The sequence below is a fragment of the Lutra lutra genome, chromosome 17 (assembly GCF_902655055.1).
Source record: "Lutra lutra chromosome 17, mLutLut1.2, whole genome shotgun sequence".
NCBI classification, from domain to species: Eukaryota; Metazoa; Chordata; class Mammalia; order Carnivora; family Mustelidae; genus Lutra; species Lutra lutra.
In genome coordinates this window covers 16,476,545-16,493,920 of record NC_062294.1, presented here as the reverse complement: position 1 = coordinate 16,493,920, position 17,376 = coordinate 16,476,545, and positions in this window count along the sequence as shown.

Sequence of the window (17,376 nt, the reverse complement as noted above, 5' to 3'; positions counted from 1 at the left end):
TTGTCTGCCTTCTGCTTAGGTCACAATCCCAGGGACCTGGGATGGATTCCCGCATCAGGCTGCCTGCTCAGTGGGGGGTCTCTTTCTCTCTCTGCCCCTCCCCCCTATTGGTGATCCCTTCCTGTCTCTTTCTCTCTCTCCCTCAAATAAATAAATAAAATCTTTAAAAAGAGATTAAAAAAAAAAAAAAAAGGCAGACCAGCTGTGGTCCATAGGAAGAACTGAAATAGTCAGAAACTGAAGGGACCCAGACCAGGAAGAAAATTTTTGCCTGAGGCCACCTGGGTAGCTCAGTCAAACATCCAATTCTTAGTCTCAGCTCAGGCTTTCATCTTAGGGTAGTGAGTTCAAGCCCCACACTGGGCTCCATGCTCAGTGTGGAGCCTACTTAAAAAAAAAGAAAAGAAAACTTTTGGGGTGCCTGGGGGGCTCAGTGGGTTAAAACCTCTGCCTTTGGCTCGGGTCCTGATCCCAGGATTCTGGGATCGAGCCCCGCATGGGGCTCTCTGCTCAGTGGGGAGCCTGCTTCCTCCTCTCTCTCTCTGCCTGCCTCTCTGCCTGATTGTGATCCCTTTCTATCAAATAAATAAATAAAATCTTTATAAAAAAAGAAAAAGAAAAGAAAACTTTTGCCTAATCTGGAATAGAGCAGTTTAGAGATAAAGAATTTTTTTTTAAGTAGCCTAATTTTATTTTATTTATTATTATTATTATTTTATTATTTTTTTTTTTAGGGCTGAGTCTGCTTCTTATTTATTGCCCTAACCCTGTCCTCACAGCTAGGCTCAGAGAAGAAATTCACGCACATTTGTCAGAATGAATTGACTTCCCCTGCAACCCAGACAAACAACTAAACACACTGCTATTTGTATTCTGATAGAGACAGAGCCAGGACCAGGGACACACAACAAAACACAAAAATCAAAATATGACTTTTCTGATTCCTGATGCAGGGCTCGGGTCACTGAATGCAGGCTTGGTGAGAAGCAAAAATGCAGCAGAAGGAGTCTGGGCCAAGCTGGCTGGCAGAGGGCTAGATGAACAGATAGCACTGTGCCCAGTGGCTCAGAGGCAGATCAAAGCCGGCTCCCCCAGCACAGGCAGCAAGCGTGGCAGGAATCTGGGGGACCTCTCACCCAGTCCCCCACCCATGTTCACAGATGGAAAGCCACACCATTAGTGGTCACACCTTGGAGCACTGCCAGCACACAGGCATCTGTGACGGATCTTTTATAGCCTAGTGTACAGCTCTCTCCAGAGAGGCACAGCTGTGCTGCCAGTGAGCCGTAGGATTTCGGGCCAGACCACCGAGAGTCACAGCCCACGTCTGCCACTGGGACAAGTTGCCTAACTACTTAACGACTTTGTGTCTCAGTTTCCTCATTTGTGAAAGAGGGATAATAAACTCTGCTAGAGGGTCGATGAGACGATTCAATGAGATAATTCTGCAAAGCAATTAAAACAGTGCCTGGCACATTGCAAGCAATCATGATTACTGTGATTGGTACCAAAAAATTAGACTGCAGAGAAGAGCTTTCCAGCCTGGAGGGCCCTGGAGCTCATTTCAACCCACATAACCCACCTATTAGTGGCTATGGCTTCGACCCTGTGGCCTAACACCCATCCCTCCTTTCTTCTGGGAACAGATCTCTGATTGGTCTAGGAACAGCCATAGAAACTAAGCCAGGCCAATCAGAAATCTTCCCTAGTATTTTTCTAACTGGATCTTCCAATGGGTAGAAAAGAGAATACCACCACTACTCACCACCCATCCTTTTACCCCACTTTTGGGGTTCGGATAGTAAGTTTTAAGTTTTATGTCAAAATAATGTAGATTCTTATGGTCTGCATTACTTTGTTTTTAATGAAGAACATTAGTGAAGGGGTGCTTGGGTGGCTCAGCTGGTTAAGCTCCCTCTCCCTCTGTCCCTCCTACCGACTCATGCCCTCTCTCTCTCTCGCTCACAATTTCTCTCTCAAATAAATAAAATCTTTAAAAAAAATCAGTGAGAAAATTGAGGGTGCTCTATAGCCATTAAATTGTTCCTGTCTTGGACCATTTGAAAAAGAGCAACGTAGGGGCAAATGTATGTATGTATGTATGTATGCATGTATTTTAAAAGATTTTGTATATTATTTGAGAGAGAGCAAGAGAGTGCATAGGAGCGGAGATGGGGGAGGGAGGGAGAGGGAGAAACAGACTCCCCGCTGAGAACAGGGCCCATGTGGGGCTGATCCCAGGACCCTGAGGTCATGACCTGAGCCAAAGTCAAACACCTTACTGACTGAACCACCCCGGTGCCCCTAGGGAAAACTTTTTAAAGTTTCTTCATAAATTTTTAGGCTTTTCAGAGGTTTGAGTGAATTTGCACCAAGGGTTGCAAACCCCAGTGCTGTAGCTAATATTGATGAGTGAAATTGATGGTTGTGTGTGAGACAGGAGGGAGTGATGGGGACTATGGCAAAGTGGCAAGTGCTTGGTCCCTCTAAGAGAAACTTCTTCCACTCAGCCCCGGCCCATTCTTTCCATGTGTGCATGTGGGACAGAGTTGCCAGATCCTATGGTTTTTAAGGGATTACAGGCATTTAGAATGTTTATTTATTTTTTTATTTTTTAAAAGATTTTACTTATTTATTTATTTGATAGAGAGAGAGTACACAAGTAGGCAGAGTGACAGGCAGAGGGAGAGGAGAAGTAGACTCCCTGCTGAGCAGGGAGTCCGACTTGGGACTCTATCCCAGCACCCTGGGATCATGACCTAAGCCGAAGGCAGACGCTTAAGCGACTGAGCCACCTAGGTGCCCCGGCATTTAGAATGTTTATTGTGAAATTCTAAACTTTGGACATTGGCTATGAGTTTGGTTAAAAAAAAAAAAAAAAAGGTGTGTAGGTAGGGTGACTAACTGTCCTGGTTTGCCTGGGACTAAGGAGTTTTCTGGGATGTGGAACTTCTGTTGCAAATCAGGACAAGTTGGTCACCCTATGTGTGGGCCAGAAGGAACTCGTGTGAGATTTCTGGCTCACACACTCTCGCTTTACCTGCACACAATCCAGTGAGGTAGCTAAGCAAGGAACATATGTCCCCCAGACCCCAGCCCCTCACCCCAAGGAGGAAGATGCATTGTTATTCCCACTTCAGAGAGACTACAAGCCCCTACAACGAGTGTGAGTCCATCTCACAGAGATGTGTCTGTCACACACAGAGTCCATCTCCCAGGCATTCCCGCAGCTCCCCGTGTGGGCCTGGCCTTATGTGATCAGTAAGATCTGGGCTTCTCCCTGCTACGTCCAGCCACTCTGTGGCTGTCAACTTTTCTCTCTGCTTGGAGAGGGTAGGGCCTTCTAGGCAGTCAGGAGATGAAGGAGGTTTTCCCTTAATTCCTCTTCTTTAGGCTAAAAGGCTACATTTACAATTACATTCCATACAGTGAACCTGGACCTGGTCTGTGCTTATGAATGGGGAAACTAAAGGCTCAGGGTAGGGAGGCAACTTGCATAAAGCCACAGCACGCAGTGATAGGGACTCCCCTCCAGTGGCTTGCTTGCTAGCAGGGTACCAGTCTCTCTGTCAGGGAAAGGGAAGGGGACCGACATTTGCCGACTCCCTGCCTGCTTCTGGCACCCTGGCTGGGCTCTCAGCAGCCTTCCTAATGCCAGACAGAATTCTGAGGGAAGGACTGGAGTCCCGGGCCCCATGCCCTTTCCAGGCCACCACCCTGCCAATCCAGGCGTGCCGGGAGGGCGTTTGGAATTGCCAGCTTGTCATTGCAAAAAGGGAGGGGTGTACAGCTCAGAAGAGAGTGAAATAATAAGGGTCACAAATGGGCTCCCTCTGCATGGGGCTCAGCAGGTGTCGGTGGCTCTGTGGGTGGGTTACAGGGAGAGACAGGTCCACCTCCTCGTGAAATCGTTCTCTGATGAGATGATGCATGTTAAGTGAACTATAAACTTTTTAAGAGTGCATTCCTTACCCACTCATAAACATGAGGAACCATTCCCTTTGGGAAAGCTAATATTCCTGAGGCAACAGAGTACTACCAGCCTAGAGGGACCCCACTAGGATTTCCTTGTGACCAGAAGACTGACTTCTTGTAAGGGAGCCAAAAATAGAAAGAAAGTAAAGTTTGGGTTTTATCTGTGGCTTTAGCCCACATGCCTAAATGTCGCTGACCCCTTTTAATAGGGTGGCAGAAAACCAGCATTACCTCAAAGTTTCAAGCAGGAAGTTGGTGTTTTGTTAGGTCTGAGTTCAAATCCCACCTCTCCCTCTTATTTGGTAGGTGATGTGGAAGACAGGCTCCCAAAACACGCTGGCCTTCTGATTTGCCCTGGGAATGAGCTGGCAATATTACAAGGATTAAAAATGAGATGATGGGGGGCGCCTGGGTGGCTCAGTGGGTTGGGCCGCTGCCTTCGGCTCAGGTTGTGATCTCGGGGTCCTGGGATCGAGTTCCGCATGGGGCTCTCTGCTCAGCAGGGAGCCTGCTTCCCTTCCTCTCTCTCTGCCTGCCTCTCTGCCTACTTGGGATCTCTGTCTGTCAAATAAATAAATAAAATCTTTAAAAAAAAAATGAGATGATGGGGCGCCTGGGTGGCTCAGTGGGTTAAAGCCTCTGCCTTCGGCTCAGGTCATGATCCCAGGGTTCTGGGATCGAGCCCCACATCGGGCTCTCTGCTCTGCGGGGAGGGGAGCCTGCTTCTTCCCCTCTCTCTACCTGCTTCTCTGCCTACTTGTGATCTCTGTCTGTCATATAAATAAATAAAAATCTTAAAAAAAAAAAAAGATGATACACACTCTTCATATGACCCCGTAATCCCACTTCTATATATTGATCAATGAGAAATGAAAATGTACGTTCACACAAAAACCAATATATGAAAGTCTATAGAAATTCTACTGATAATTGCCCCAAACTGCAAACAACCCTAATGTCCTTTGGCCGATGAATGATTAAGCAAGTGTGGTACATCCATACAGTCGAACATGAGTCTGCTAAGTGAAAGGAGTTAGACACAAAAACTTACATACGGCGTGATCCATTTACATGACATTCTGGGGGAAAAAAACTATCAGGACAGAGAACATATCAGTGGTTGTTAGGGGCTGGGAGCTAGGGGTACAGATGGGTTTACTAAGAGCTGGAGATGGGGGTGAAGGAAGGCTGGAGAGGGGCACAAGAGAACTTGTTCTGTGTCTTGATTGTGGTAGTGGCTCCACGACTGTGTGCCTTTGTCCTGCCTCATGAAAGCTGACTTTTTAAAAATGTGAAAACAGGGGCGCCTGGGTGGCTCAGTGGGTTAAAGCCTTTGCCTTCAGCTCAGGTCATGATCCCAGGGTCTTGGGATCGAGCCCCGCATTGGGCTCTCCGCTCAGTGGGGAGCCTGCTTCCCCCCCCCTCTCTCTCTGCCTGCCTCTCTGCCTACTTGTGATCTCTGTCAAATAAATAATCTTAAAAAAAAAAATGTGAAAACAAAGGAAAAGGGCCCAGGTCATTCAGTTCCTCCCCACAAGAAAATACCTATGGACCCCTTTTCACTGAAGTGTTGGTGTTGTTCTCTCCAGCATCTTTACTTTTGTGAAAAGAGCCTGCAACTTGTGTAGAGAAAGAAGGGTGGCGGGCTGTGTGTCTGTGTGTATTTGTATTTATTTGTAAATATAAAAAGAAACTCTGGAAAGATACACAAGAAGCTAATAACAGCAGTCAGTATGGGGGTGCAGGAGGAACCGGGCAGATGGGGACCCCGTAGGAGGAAGACTTTTAAAAATAACTTCTGTGTGTGTATGTGTGTGTGTGTGTAATACACTCACATGGTTCAGAAATTATATAATAATATATATAATGTTTATTGTAACCATTATATAATTTTTGAGCCATGTGAATGTATTACACATACAGACATTACATTATTTTTAAAAATCAAAAAGATTTACAAGGCAGAGAAATGCTTACTGCCTAAGCATGACTCTGCCCTGGTGGAATCTGCGAGGGGGTGGCGTTCTGTGGCGGCCGAGTCACAGGAGCTCGCTTCCCCGGCCTTGCCCCACCTACCCTGCTAACAGCCCCAAGGCAAGCCTTGGCTCCTTGAGGAGGTGGGCTCCTGTTCTCTGGAGGGAGCAGAATGGTAAACACCCTCCCTCTCCTCCGGATATCGCCCTCGTGGGCCTCCCACTGGCTTAAATTCCTTCTAGTCTTTCACCCTAAGGCTGGAGTAGGATTTCACCTGGCCTTGCTCCCCGGGGGTGTCACTACAGGCCCAAAGTCATACTTTGGTGTACATGTCTGCGATCAGCCTCAGATCCTTTCCCAGGCACAGATTTAGGAAGACGGCAAGCAGACCACCTAAGCTTGGAGCGTGAGGCCCACATCAGGACCCCGGGCTCCTGAAATAGAGGGCAGTAGAAAGACACGGCTTAGTACTTCCCAGTCTGCTCTGGTGGGGACCTCGGTGAGCGCTCTGGGAAGGACAGAGTTTGGGGGCCTGCCACGTTTCAGAGAACAGGCTCTGGAGTCCAGCTTGAACTGGAGGCTCACCTCTCATCCTCTTCCCAGGTGTGAGCCCCTGGCCAAGGAGTTAGCCCCTCTGTGCCTCAGTTTCCTCATTTTTGAAATGAGAACGCTGCTCACACCTGTGTTGAGTAGGCAGTGATGATGGCAAAAGGAGATGATGTGTAACCACAGGCGACACTGGGAGAGACGCACCTTCTATACTCACCAGCCAGGATCCCTTCTCAGCCAGGGCTGCCTGGACCAATGCAAGGCCACACACGCGGTTCAGGGGAAAGGGTGACAGACACAGGGGCAGCGACATGGAACAATACCGAGAATGAAAGCAGGGTGGTGGGGCTGACTCACTGGATGACTCATTTCCTTGCCCAGGGATGTTCTGAGCATCCACCGAGAGCCACTCCTCACCCTCCTCACACCCTCTGTTCCCTTTTTGCGGGGAAGGCCCCCCGCCCAGAAGATCGCCCCGCCCCCACAGAGAGCGGGGAGCAGGATGCTCAGACCTTCCCCTTCTCCCAGGGCCGCAGGAGAGGGCGGCCAGCTAGAAAATCCTTTTTCAACCTACAAAATAGCAGTCCCCACATGATGCATTTTGAGAAAGAACAGTTTTTGCCCTGGAAAAGAGGAGAGAATCTAGACTCATTTTGCCCTTTTCCAGATTATAACAGGGAACCCTGCACCCCATAGAACATTAGGGAAACACAGAAAAGTGTAAGGAAGCTGAGAAAGTCACCCATAATCCTGCCATTTAGATTCAGTGATAGCGATGAGTTTGGTATTTTTCCACTCTGTTTTTTTTTTCTCTGCATTTTTTTTCATCATACAGTCAAATTTATATTGTTTACATCAGCGCTATTGAAAAGAAATATGTGAACCACAAATGTGAGCCACACGTGTCATTTTAAATGTCTTGGTAGCGTCGTTAAAGAAGAATGAACATAGGAAAAATTACTTTTAACATTATATCTTATTTCACGCGGTAGACCCAAGCTATAATCATTTCTTCATTTACTCACTATTAACATTATTTTTTAAAGTTTATTTATTTTTTTAGTAATCTCTATACCCCCATGTGAGGCTTGAACTCATGACCCTGAGATCAAGAGTTGCACACACCGCCAACTGAGCCAGCCAGGTGCCCCTCACTACTAAAATTATTCATTGATACTTTACAATCTCTTCCAGTCTTTGAAATCTTTCTTTTTCTACATTGTAGCATATCTCAATTCAGACTAGCCACATTGGGCTGTGGCTACCATACTGGACAGCACAGCTCTATACAATTTCTACCTTGCTTTTATTCTTGTTTAAATTATATCCTAGCGGCGCCTGGGTGGCTCAGAGGGTTAAAGCCTCTGCCTTTGGCTCAGGTCATGATCCTAGGGTCCTGTGATCGAGCTCCACATCGGACTCTCTGCTCAGCAGGGAGCCTGCTTCCTCCTCTCTCTCTGCCTGCCCCTCTGTCTTCTTGTAATCTCTGTCTGTCAAATAAATAAATAAAATCTTTTAAAAAAAATTATATCCTAGGGGCTCCTGGGTGGCTCAGTTGGTTAGACATCTGCCTTTTGCTCGGGTCATGATCCCGGAGTCCTGGGATCAAGTCCCAGGTCAGGCTCTCTGCGCAGCAGGAAGCCTGCTTCTCCCTCTTCCCTCTGCTCGCTGCTCTCCACTTGTGCACACTCTGTCTGTGTCAAATAAATAAATAATCTTTTTTAAAAAATTGTATCCTAGGTATTTCCTCACATCATAAAATATCTTTTTTTTTTTCTTAAAATATCTTTTGACAAAAATAACTTTTAAGGGTTGAAATAACATATGCTTTCTACCTAATTCCAAAGGTAATATACTTATTTCTGTTTTACTTTTGTTTTGTGTCTCCTCACTCAGGGATGATTTGGGTTAGCCCTCTGATACAATTACCTCTAGACTGCTTTCTCGGTGGATATTCAGAATTGAGCAAAAATTGGAGGCATACAGTATGTTCTTTTGTACCAACCACTCTTTTCACTTAATGATACATTGTGAACGTCAAACAGTGAAAATGGCAGTGTCACCTTTGAGCCTCTGCCGAGAGCCAGGCATGTTCAAACACCTGCTCTTATCTCCGTGGAGGGAAGGGGAGCATTTCCATCCCCGGTTCTCAAAAGTAGAAATGGGGGCTCAGAAAAGTGAGGTGGTTTTCACTCCTGCAAAGCTGGGATTTCAACCAGATCTTCTGATTTCATCTCCAGAGCCTTTCTTTTCACCATATGGACTCCTGGAGTGAGGCAAGCAGGAGACCCAAGACATGCCAAAGAAGCAATTTACAAATTAACTTTTGGAGTAGGATTCTCAGTAACTTGGGACCGTCTCTGCACCATAGGTTTGCCTAGTCACCTCCATAATCACCCGGGCTCGTCCTCTCCCCCTTGCATGCACATGCCCATGGACCTGCCACCTTCTTGGGGACACCCTTACCCCTCCAGGTTTCTCCTTCTCTGTAACTTCTAAGAGAGAATTCTGAGAGTTTCTGGAAGTCGTTTCTCATCAGTACTGCTGACATGGGGCGAGGGGGCTGTTCTTTGCCTTTTAAGTGGTTGGCCATGTCCCTGACCTCTGCCCGTAGATGCCAGTGGCATCGCCAACCACTCCCACTGCACAAGTGTCTGCAGACGTGGCCAGATGTCTCTGGGGGAGAGGGGGGGATGAAGATTGCCCCTGTTGGAGAATCATTGCTCTAAGTATTAACAGATGGAAGAGTCTTTCTGAAACCCGTCATTTGATGTAACCCAGAGTACAGATAAGGCAATTACTTCCCATACGGTCTGCCATCCTCCCAGAGAAAGGAATCCTTTCTCTCCCCCAGTGAGTCTCCAGTATCTTCCTCTAATAAGCACTCAGCAGATGTGTACACAATGAAGGATGCTGGTGTAGTGCTGTGTGGTACCTTACATTAGGCTTTTCAGGACTGGGGTGAATGCACTAATACATGCCCCAGATAATGGTGCCATTGCAGAGCCTTTTTTCCTGGAATTCTATGCCTTTCTGTTACTGATATTCAATCTGTTATTTCTTAAGTTTTTTTTAAGATTTTATTTATTATTTATTTGATAAAGATCACAAGTAGGCAGAGAGGCAGATGGGGGGGTGGGGGGAAGCAGGCTCCCTGCGGAGCAGAGAGCCCGATGTGGGGCTCGATCCCAGGACCCCAGGATCATGACCTGAGCCGAAGGCAGAGGCTTTAACCCACTGAGCCACCCAGGAGCCCCTCAATCTGCTGTTTCTTAGGCCAGAGAATGATATGCAATCTTAGCATTTACGTTTCTGACTATCATGATTACGTTTGGATTGTGCCCATATGTCACATGCTAGATGGATAAATATTTCTATTTTTTTCTGTTTTTTTTTTTAATGATTTTATTTATTTATTTGAGAGAGAGAGAGAGTGAGCACGAGCAGAGGAAGGGGCAGAGAGACGAGCAGACTCCCCGTTGACTGAGGATCCCAGGACCCTGAGATGATGACTCAAGTTGAAGCCACCCAGGCGCCCCAAGATTGACAAATATTTGTATGAGGCAAATAAACAATTTTTAACTTTTACATCAGATGCCATCTTTTGAGCATACCATAGTCAGCTGTTTTTCTAATTTGGGGCATTTAGATTGTTTCCAAATTTTCTCATTTTTAAATAACACTGTAGTGAACATCTTTGAGTCTGTATCTCTGCTTTACTTTTTTTTAAGAAAAAAAAAAAAATCAATACCCCAACTATGAAATCTGAAAGAACAAATCCCTTCTTATTTAGCACATAGACCTTTTTTTGCTGAGTTTTATACCTGGAAACCCCTTCTCTGTTTCAGAAAACAAATTTCCAATATTACCTGAACTAATAAAATTTCATTAAATTCAGCTCAGGTTGACCTCCATCTTTGTGAATATAATTAGAGTAGTGGTTTTGTAGACAAACTTGTCTGTCACTTTAACTTTTTTTTTTTTTTTTTAAGATTTTACTTGTTTATTTGACAGAGAGAGCGAGCACAAGCAGAGGGGAGCAACAGGCAGAGGGAAAGGGTAAAAGCAACTTCCCTGTTGACCAGAGAGCCTTATGCAGGGCTGGATCCCAGGACCCCGGGATCATGGCCTGAGCCCAAGGCAGATAGATGCTTCACTGTCTGAGCCACCCAGGTGCCCCTCACTTTAAGTTTTGAGCCTTAATTTCCTCCTCCATTAAATGGGAGTATTTATAGTAGGAGCTTCAGAGTTTTTCATGGATTAAATGAGTGAATGCATGCAAAGTACTTGGGACCTATTAAAAATAATTAAAAAGTTATAGTAAAGTGTTAATGGTAATGTTCTACGTGGTGGGTAATATGAGTGTTCCCTGTGACATCCTTTCAAATCATGTATATGTTTGAAAATTTTTTTAGGTGTTAGGAAAGATAACTTCATTAATAAATGTTAGTTGGTATTACAGTTATTTACGAAAGAGAGAATGGGGCAAATCTTAGTGAAAGTCAGGTCCAATGTAAACACATCATACCAAGCCTGAAATGTGGAATCTGTTCCTTGGGTGCCGCATCAAATGTATTTAGCTCTGCCTGGAGTGTAGAAAAGTATGACCAGAATTTGAGTGAGTGCTGGAAAGGACTGTTGGTTTTTATTTTACCATCTGGTCTCAGAATATAAACCACAGTGTGGGGATAGCATATGCTGTAGGAGTGGTTTTTTTTTTCAAGTTTAAGAGATTAAAATATATATAGTTTGTTTGCAAAGTTACTTTGAAACATTTAAAAAAACATCTGTTTGAGAATCAAACACATCTGCATTAGAATCTTCCTCAGCTGCTAAGTAGTTGTGTGACATTTAGGTAAGGGACCTCTCCTCTTTGGGGCTCTGTGTCCCCACCTGTGACAAGGGGATAGTGAGAGTTCATCCCTCGTGGAGGGATGTGAGAAATGAATGAGAGCTCATCAAGGTGCTCATGCTGGGCTGGGCACAGGCTTAGGCTAATACCCAGTGGCCTTTCCTCCTTGCTAAGGGGCAGCACAGTTTGTTTTGCCAGTGAATTATTCAGAATGCGGCTTTGCTAATTTAACCAAAGGTGAATTTTCTGCTAGGAAGGTCACCCAGGGCTGGGGATCCTGAACTGCCCACAGACCGGTGTTGAAAACCTCAGCGTATTGTTGTTGTAGTTTCCTCCTATTCAGAGCTGGCGCACGTGGTGACCAGCTTTATGATTCACTGAGATCCCTCCCAGAAATTTCACTTTGACCTTAAATGTGTGAAAATTCCATTCCTGGCGAGCGAAGCACATTGCTTTGGGGAAGAGAGCTGAACATATTTTGTGTTTTGAATCCTGCTATTGGTGAACACGAGCAGACCCAAAATCTGTGCCATCATCGGCAGACGACGGGCTTGCTGTAATGAATGATGAAATGCCCTGCGTGTGTGTTTCCTGATGTTTCAGAATACACCCCTGTTCCCATCCCTCACCACGGGCAAAGCAAAACACAGTCCGAATCACACTCCCTATATTCCACAACAATTGTGGCCGTGACCAGCCTCACCATCCTGTTGGCATAGGAGAGAGGGAAAGAGGAGGGTTGGTGCTGGTCCCTGTGGAGCCTTAGTGCCAAGGAAAGGAGTCCCCACCCTCCAACCAGATGTGGCCCTTGTCAGAGCATGTGATCTGGAAGCACAGAGCCGGCCGGACTCTCCTCGTGAGCTCAGTGCTCTTGTGTGGGGCACAGCCTTGGGGACTCCGGGAACAGCATGGAGTTTGGAGTTGGGTGGTCTGCTTTGAGTCTAGCCCCAGACATTTACGAGTGACCCTGAGCCAACTCCTTACCTGCTCTGAGCCTCCGTTTTTCTCATTTGAGTGTAATGTCAATTTCATATACTTGTTCGAAAGGTTTAATGAGGTACAATATTTTAAAACTATGTGTGTTTGAATAAATGTAAAAGAAAATGCCTGGAAAAACATTGAGCTATTAAAAGTGGTTAGAATTTAGGGGCAGAATTACAAGGCCCCCGTTTTCGTTGTTGTTTGTTTGTTTATTATTTAATTATTTTTTAAAGTAGGCTCCATGCCCAGCATGGAGCTCAGCACAGGACTTAAACTCACAACCCTGAGATCGAGACCTGAGCTGAGATCGAGAGTCAGCCATGTGCCCCTGTTTGTTAGTTTATTACTTTTTAAATAACAATGTTATTTGGGAATGATTTAAGATTTATAGAAGACACACAAAAATAGCACAGAATTTTGTTTTGGGTTTTTTTTGAAATATTTTATTTATTTATTTGACAGAGAGAGAGATCACAAGCAGGCAGAGAGGCAGGCAGAGAGCCACCCAGGTGCCCCAGCATAGAGGGGTTTTTTGTTTTTTGTTTTTGTTTTTGTTTTAAGATTTTATTTATATATTTGACAGACAGAGATCGCAAGTAGGCAGAGAGGCAGGCAGAGAGAGAGGAGGAAGCAGGCTCCCCGCCAAGCAGAGAGCCTGACGCAGGGCTCGGGCTCGATCCCAGGACCCTAGGATCATGAAGGCTTTAACCCACTGAGCCACCCAGGAGCCCCAGCACAGAGTTTTCTTCCACTCCTTACACAGTTTCCCCTCTTGTTAACATCTTGCATGACCATGGAACATTTGTCAGAACTAGAAACAAAACTAAGAAACATATCTTGGTACATTATTACTATTAAACTGTGGGCTTTATTCAGACTTCACTGGTTTTTCCATTAATATCCTTTTTCCATTTTGGGATCCTGCATCTGCATTTACCTGTATCACTTTTGAATTTATATATAAAATATTTATATACCTGCATAATAAATAAATATTCCCTTATATTTGAGAATTAAAAAAGACTATACATATATTGTCTACATTTATTATATATGATATATTTTATATAATTATATATAATACATACTATAATATATATTATAATATAAACTGTGTTCTATATATATACATATATGTATACATTGTAATATAATGGTATGTTATGTTATATTATATATCTTTGGTTGTTTCTGAATGTAAGGGAAAAAGGAGATCAACAAGAGATTGGAGAATGGGGATGCCTGGGTGGCTCAGTCAGTTAAGCGTCTGCCTTCAGCTCAGGTCATGATCCCAGAGTCCCGGGATGGAGTCCCACATCAGGCTCCCTGCTGAGCAGGGAGCCTGTTTCTCCCTCTCCTGCTCCCCCTGCTTGTGCTCTCTCTCTCTCTGTCGAATGAATAAATAAAATCATCAAGAAAAATCTTAAAAAGAGAGAGAGAGATTGGAGAATGACTGCAATGACTATCTATGTAACTTTGAGCCAGATGCTTTCCCTCTCTAGGCCTTAGCTTCCTTATCTATAAAATGAACGGGTAGGGTCAGTGATTGCCAAGACCCCTCTCTCCCAGTCCAGGCCCACTATGCCCTAGATTAGAAAAATAAAATGAAGACGTTAAAGTAAACACAATTCTCAAAATATTAAAATAGATACCTTAGCTCCAAGGAGTCCCTTTCGGCCTCATTAAGGAAAGGAATGGTTAAAGACCTGATTACATCTTCCAGCGGGGGACTCCCAACTACCATGGCCCCTGGGGAGGGAGGTATTTGGTGATCTAACAAGTCTCTTCCATTTCTTTCTACTAAGGTTTATTTTTGTTGTAATGGAGTAGAGCAGAGGGAGATTTTGTTCAAATTCTTGGACAAAGGAGAGATGTAAATCCTGATTCTCATTTTGCTTTGTTACTTATGACCCCCAGATCTCTGATGAAAAAGACAGAACCTGTAGCTGGCCTCCATTTTTTTTTTTTTTTTCGTACCAGCTGGTTTAGTCTTAAGTTCATGGCCACCAGCCTAAACTGCCAGTTCAGTGAGCTTTAGGTAGTAGGTACTGAAATGGATAATTATGCATCAAAACCCAGCTTACCTTTCCTAGAGAAACCTAACATCTCTGGACTTGAACATCTGACTTCCTTTGCCCCAGACCATTGGCATGGACTTATTTATTCAGAACCATGTCCCTGGCAGGCAAGTTCTGTCCATGTTTGGCTAACAGAGCAGACAGTATTGTCACATCACAGGGAAACACTCCTCATCTACCCTTCAAAGATTAGTTCAAGCTCCTGGTGAATATTTTCAAAGCACCCCACTTTCCCAGCACTGCATGCAGTCAGCACACTTACTACAGTTTAATTACTTGTTAATTAATGTGTTTCTTCCCCTGTGGTGGTCAATGGGGGCAGTTTTATTCCCCAGGGGACATGTGGCAATGTCTGAAGACATTTCTGGTTTTCATACTGGAGGGTGGGTACTGCTGGTCTTTAGTAAGCAGAGGCCATGGATGCTGTTAAAAATCCTGTAATACACGGGGCAGCTCCCACAGCAAAGAATTACCTGTCAAAATGTCCACAGTGTTGAGAACCCTGCAGTGGATTATGAGTTCCAAGAGGAACTTTGTTTTGTTCACCACTGACCCTAGGGTTCACACAGGGTCTGCCAAGAAAAGGCATTCAGTGGACAGCTGATGACTGACACTTGTCTAGTCTGTCCTCTGAGGCTGGGGTGGCATCCAGTTGAAATTTGTTTCCCAATGGCTGAACCGAGGGCTTAATATGTAGTAATTAAATTATTATGAATGAATGAATCCATCCTTCCGTCCATCCATTCATCCATTCCCGAATGACCCAAAGGAACCCTCATGACAAGAACATTTCAGTAGTGGTCTTCTGACATCTGTTTTAGTTTTACCACTACTCAGCTATGTAATCTTATGAATTTGGCATGTTTTTTTTTTTTTAGACCAGCATTGTCCAGAGGAACTTTTGCACTTATGAAAATTTTATCTACCTGTGCCGTCCAATACAGTAGCCACCAGCCCAATGTGGCTACTAAACCCTTGAAATGTGGCTAGTGCTTCTTTACTTAATTTAAATTTCAATAGCCACATGTGCCCACTGGCTACTGTATTGGACGGCACAGTTCTAAACTTTCTAGAAGATTTGTAGTACCAGTCATATCACATATCACATATTTTATACACATATAAAAATAATATTGTTAAATGGATTTTTTTTTAATTGTTAAATGGATTTTTTATGTACATATATTTTTCAGAGGTTTCTGCCACCTGGCCCTTTGAATCACTCTGTTTTTTATCTCTATCCAATTAGATCTAGCTCAATCCTTTTATCTACTTCATGGTGCATCATGGTATGACTCTTCTATGTTTTACTGGCCATTTGCCTACTAATTGTTTTTCTTTCTTTCTCCCTTTCTTTCTTTCTCTGTCTCTCTCTCTTTCTTCCTTTCTGTTACAAACAATGCTGCAATGAACATCTTTGAATGATTCCTCCGGCCTCTCCTTGGTAACTCTCAAGAGTGGAATTTCTGGGTCATAGTATATTCGTAAGTGTAATTTTATTACTTCCTGCTAAAATTATTCCCCAGTTTTTTCACCTATTAAATGAGAGGGATTCAGTGATTTCAGTGATTTCAGCTCTAGAACTCCAGTCATTCCGAGCCAATGGAGGTGAGAGGCAGACTTGAAACCTTTTTTTTTTTTTTTATATTTTATTTATTTATTTGGCAGACAGAGATCACAAGTAGGCAGAGAGGCAGGCAGAGAGAGAGGGAGAAGGAAGCAGGCTCCCTGCCAAGCAGAGAGCCTGATGCGGGGCTCGATCCCAGGACTCTGGGATCATGACCTGAGCCGAAGGCAGACGCTTTAACCCGCTGAGCCACCCAGGCGCCCCAGACTTGAAACTTTTGATGGTGATTCTAGTATATACTGTGCTCAGTCAGATGCAGCAGAAACAGATAATATCCTGGGTCATATGTTCCCAGTCGTTCACTCTCTGGGTCCCTGGGAAGAGAAAGCTCCATAAAACACCAGATCAAATGTTCTTTTAATCCTCTAAGTAATGAAGTGGATAAAAGTTTCTGACAGTGGAAAACTCCGATTATTCAATTACATTAAAATAAATCTGTCACTAGATTTGGAAACTCAAGCTTTGCTTGCTTAGATAGCTACAAAAGTAAAAAGGTTTCCATGCTACGCTCAATTTTTCTAACTTCCCCCACGTGATTGTGATTTAGAGTCATTTTACCCACTCACACCTGCTGTTATCCAACTGTTAATATCAATGCAGTGAATGATAAAACAGATCATAAAAGGAACCTACTCTAATCTCAGTAAATACCTCATTTCTACTAATTTTGAATGTGTTCATTGTCTCTGAGCAGTAACCACAATTCGGGATATCAGAATACACACACATGCAGGCACATATATATTCTAGTAGTATTAAAGAAACAATACTGCTGACATCTTGTCCATGACTCATGTCTGTATGATTCCAAGCTCATGAGAAGGATTTAAGCCACTTATCTGAGCAGGAGTTATTTTTAGGACAATATGGACTTTTCCATCACCTATATAGTTGTAGATACTTAATAGTAGGGAGTATATTAATAGGAATATTTATAAAAATGCCTAAGATAAGGGCACCTGGGTGATTCAGGTGGTTAAGTGTCTGCCTTCAGCTCAGGTCATGATCTCCCAATCTTGGGATCGAGGCGCACACCGGGCTCCCTGCTCAGCAGGGAGTCTGCTTCTCCCTCTGCCTCTCCTCACTGCTCCTGCTTTCTCTCTCTCTATCTCAAATGAATAAATAAAATATTTTTAAAAAATGTATAAGATAGCTGTGTAGATTCTAAAGTGATACTAACTACCCCCCAATATTAAGATTAAGTTTGCTAAAAACAAAACTTTAGAACAAAAAATGTTTTGGTGGTTTCCCTCCCATTATAGATTTGCTTATTACAAAAACTTTGGAAATTATAGAAAAGCAGAAGGAAGAATAAAAGCATACATCACTATTTTCCCATT